This window comes from Echinops telfairi, unplaced genomic scaffold, assembly GCF_000313985.2.
Source record: "Echinops telfairi isolate 266 unplaced genomic scaffold, ASM31398v2 ScPeMD7_20;HRSCAF=75, whole genome shotgun sequence".
In the NCBI taxonomy this organism is placed as follows: domain Eukaryota; kingdom Metazoa; phylum Chordata; class Mammalia; order Afrosoricida; family Tenrecidae; genus Echinops; species Echinops telfairi.
This window is the reverse complement of record NW_022103917.1, coordinates 1,340,497-1,344,818: the sequence shown is the minus strand read 5'-3', so window position 1 is coordinate 1,344,818 and position 4,322 is coordinate 1,340,497. Positions and strand designations below refer to the sequence as shown.

The 4,322-nt window shown below is 38.7% G+C and overlaps 1 non-coding gene across 1 annotated transcript; it reads right to left on the bottom strand.

Annotated features, from left to right (window-relative positions):
• Positions 1-2,644: 2,644 nt before the first annotated feature.
• On the bottom strand, positions 2,645-2,816 carry LOC115869085. The gene has a single exon (XR_004045990.1). It is a non-coding gene; the product is annotated as a U1 spliceosomal RNA (small nuclear RNA).
• Positions 2,817-4,322: the final 1,506 nt, after the last annotated feature.

The following is a 4,322-nucleotide window of genomic DNA, read 5'->3' as shown; positions in this document are numbered from 1 at the left end:
AGATCTAAAACGATTGTGAGAATCATTGCTGTAAGTGCGGCAGAAGGGGAAAGGGTTTTCTCAAAGATGAACATAAGATGTTCAGAGAAGAGAAGTTGCCTGTTTCTAATATAGGAAACAAAATGACTGTTGTCTAATGGACCTACCTTTCAAACAGGTGATTCTGCTCCTACAGTAAAAATGTGATTAAGGTTAAATCACACAGCTGCTGATGCTCAAATAACAGTGGAGACTATTGCAAGGGAGGACAATAATCAAGAAGTAATATAGAAATGTCTTAAATAACAATTTGTTTTTGTGAGATGTTCTTTAATATTTTAAAAGTATTTTAATATAATATAATTAATATAATATATAATAGAATAATAAATTATAGTTTTGTCTTTTAAATTTTCTTATTTAAGTAAGAACTGTTTGAAATAAACTACTTCTAATGTTTTTTTAATTTAATAGTCATTAGGGCAGCAAACCAGTTGTTAAGTTATGTGAATATATTAAGCAATGGTCCCTAATTGAGTTCCAACTACCAAGATGGCTTCAGATATTCAAAAGAGATAAGGACACAGATCCAACCTAGACCAGTTTGTTGTGAAATTCAAATGAGAGAATACCTGTGACTGCATAGTGTAAACTAGCAAGTACTATTTACCATTCCATTGAAAGCAAGCCTTTAGTTTAGAGCAGTGGTTCACAACCTTCCTAATGCCACGATCCTTTAATACAGTTCCTCGTTATGGTGACCCCCACCCCAACCATAAAATTATTTACTTGCTATGTTATAAGTGTAATTTTGCTCCCATTATGGATCGAGTGACCCTTGTGAAAAGGTCGTTTGACCCCCAAGGGGGTCACGACCCACAGGTTGAGAACCACTATTTTATAGTGATTTTAATATAAAGTTGCACATCCATCAACACTATCAACTTTTTAAACAACTCATCACACCCCAAAGTCATCCCATACCCTTGAGTTGTCCTTCGCCTGCTCACTCTCCTTCCTCTCCCCATTGTAGGCCATCACTAAGCTACTTTCTATTTCTGTGGGTTTGCCTACCTCAGACATTTCATATCCGTGAAATCAGACCATATGTGGTCTTTTTTGTATCTGGCTTCTTTCATTCGGTATCAGGTTTTCAAGGCTCATCCATGGTGTACCATGTACCAACAGGTCATACCTTTTTACATTTGACAAATATTGCATTGTAAGCATAAGGCTCCCTTTATTCAGACATTCATGGTTGCACATTTGAGCTGTTTCCGATTTGGGGCTAGTAGGGCTAACGTTCACATGAACATTCCTGTGCAAGAGTCCTGTGAGGACATTGGGTACCAACTCTCGCAGCTATCTGCAGAAGGGCAGTGACTGGGTTTTCATGCTGTCTCGGAAAACATTTTAACAATGGCAATTTGAAGCGCTTGCTCTAGAGATTGATTCTGATGATAAAATAATTGGGATTCTTCATATAAAACTACTGCAGGCAGGCAAGAATTGTTATTAGCAATATTTAATTTAAAGGTTAAGAAGAGTGAAAGATTAGTTCTCCGATTTAATAGTTTCCAATTAAGCTATTAGCAACTTTAACAATCCAAAAAGCTATTTTCTTATTGTAACTGGTCATGATTACTTAGTTTTTTCCCTCCCTGCTGTAGCACTGCTATTCCTATTTATGCATTTAATTACTGCCAAATTATAAATTATACTTTGGCGGATTACTTTGTCAGATCATAACTCTTGGGCCATTTTTGTATTTCATTTAAAATGTTTAAAATAGCTGTATGGTTACATTTCTGAATAATTAGATGAGCTAATACAGTGACAGAAAATATAAAAACAGATGAAGATAGAGTGCTTGCAAGTTCATTCATTCCTCTAAAATCAGAACTGCAGTTCTGCTATGAAAATCACTAAATCTTTGACTGGCTTTCAATTGAAATTGCAAACACCGGTTGTTACAGACTTTTCTGCAATGTAGCATGGAATCCATTGAATTGAAGTGATGCATGCTCTCAAATAACTGCACTGTCAGCCTTCCTGCAGGAAGGAAATAATAAGAACCCAAAGCACAGTGTGGTGGTGTGGGGGGGGTGTCACCCCTCCACTACACCCCATTTAAATCAGCCATCTCCTCACACAAGCCCAGTATGTTCTCAGGAACTAATCATGCCTCCAACCACATTTGCCAGAATCCTGACTTGCTCTACCCAATTGGAGGCATGTGGAATTTCAGATTAGCCCAGGTCATAAAATGCCTGACAACTTTTTACTGCTACAATTCCCTTAAGCATTTAGTCACATTTGCATCCGTACATCTAAAAAGATCCTGTTGCTATCAATGAACAGTGTTGCTCCTGAAAAAATTAGAAAAAACATAAACTATCCTGCTTGCCAGAGTTGATTCCTAGTTATGCGGTCCCCTGTATGTCAATCCATCTTCCATTGGTTTTTCTATACTCTCACTCAAGCTTAGATGCCCAGGCCTTTCTTCCATAGCTCCACTGGGCCAATTTGAACCACCAACCTTTTAGTTCTTAGCTGAGCTCAAGCAGGGACCTATCATTGCTCCTCAAAACCGAAAACCAAACTCACTGCCACCAAGCAAATGTTCACTCATAGCAACCCTTTAGGACAAGGTATAACTTCCCTTTGAGGATTCTAAGATTGTAACTTTTTTTCAGTCCCCCACTACCAAAGTATGCAGACGAGTTTCCCGCATTTGGGGAAATCACAGGGGTCAGCACACCCGCAGTGCAATGGGTAAGCCTAGCCCTGGGAAAACCACCTTCTTGATCATGGTGTTTCCCCTGCCAGGTAAGTATAAGATTTTAATATTTATGGGAGTAGATAACCAAGTCTATCTCCTGAGGAGAAACTAGTAGGTTTGAACTGCTGACTTTGTTAGCAGCTTAGTGTATAGCTAGCTGATTACACCATCATGGCTATCTTTGCTCATATCTAAGGTTCATTTCTCTACTGGGGTTGTAGATTTCTATTTGACTATCCACAACCAACAGACTGCCATTTCTCTCATTTTACAAAACTCTGCAACAAACTTCTCTACATAAATTTCCTTATCATGTATTTCTTCCTTTCTCTGCTTCTCTTGGAGCCCTGGCATCCCAGTGAATTAAGACTTGGGCTGCTAACTAAAAAGGCTCACAGTTCAAATTCACTAGTCACTCCACAGCAGGAAGATGAGACTGACTGCTCCATTAAAGATTTACAACACAGGAAACCCAACAAGGTAATTCTACTTTGTATTATAGGGTCACAATGACAGTCAACAGCAGTCGGCGAAGTGTGGTCTGATCTACTTTCTTTAGCAGTCAAACTCTTGAAAACAGTTCTCTACCCATCGTGCCTCTATTCACTCTGATTGTCCCTCTTAATCCTACTACCATTGGGCTTTCACCCCCACTGCTGCATCAAAGTTGACCTTGTCAAAGTTCAAACATGACCTTCACTTTCATAAATCCTTTTGATTTTCAGCCTCTTCAGGGTCAATTTTCAGCCTTCATCAGATTTTACCTATAGCAAAAACAAAGTATAAAACAGCAACACACACATACACACACACACACTTTTCCCGATACACTTCCTCAGGTGAGTCCCAGAAAGCATGCTGCTGTTATTTGCCTTCAAGTCAGCTTTCAGTTACGGCAGCCCCATGGGCTACAGAACAAGACATTGCCCAGTTCTACACCAGCTTCATCACCATGGGTAGGCTTGAGTCCATTATTTTGGCTACTGGGTATCTCCTTCAATCTAGAGGGCTCATCTTCCGGCTCTATAATTTGCAATATTCCATTATGCTTCCTGAGTTCATTGACTGATTTTCTGAAGTAGGTATCCAGGACGTTCTTCCCAATCTGTTCTTACTCTGGAAGCCCTACTGAAACCTATTCACTTTGGGTTACCCTGCTGGTATTTGAAATAGCAGTGTCATAGCTTCCTTCATCAAAGGAGCACCCAAGCCACCACAGTACCACACTAAGGAATGGGTGGTAGGCCAGGTAACATACATTTCCTTTTTTTCTTATCTTATTGTCTTCATCTTCTGTTTTTATACTTTTTTCCTCCTTTTTATACTTTTAAGATTGTTATATTCCTGGGCTCTGTCCCTGAACTACTTCTCTTTTCTTTCTTTCTTTTGGAAATATTCATATTTTGTTCATTTCTTATTAGTATACTCATGTTAGTTAAAATATTGCATACATTTGGTGTTATTCCTAGTATTAACATTTGATTGATTTATTTGCAACTAATAGCCCTTAGTTCTCTTTTCTGTCTGTATTATTTTCCAAAGAGATCTAATTCCCTTGCCC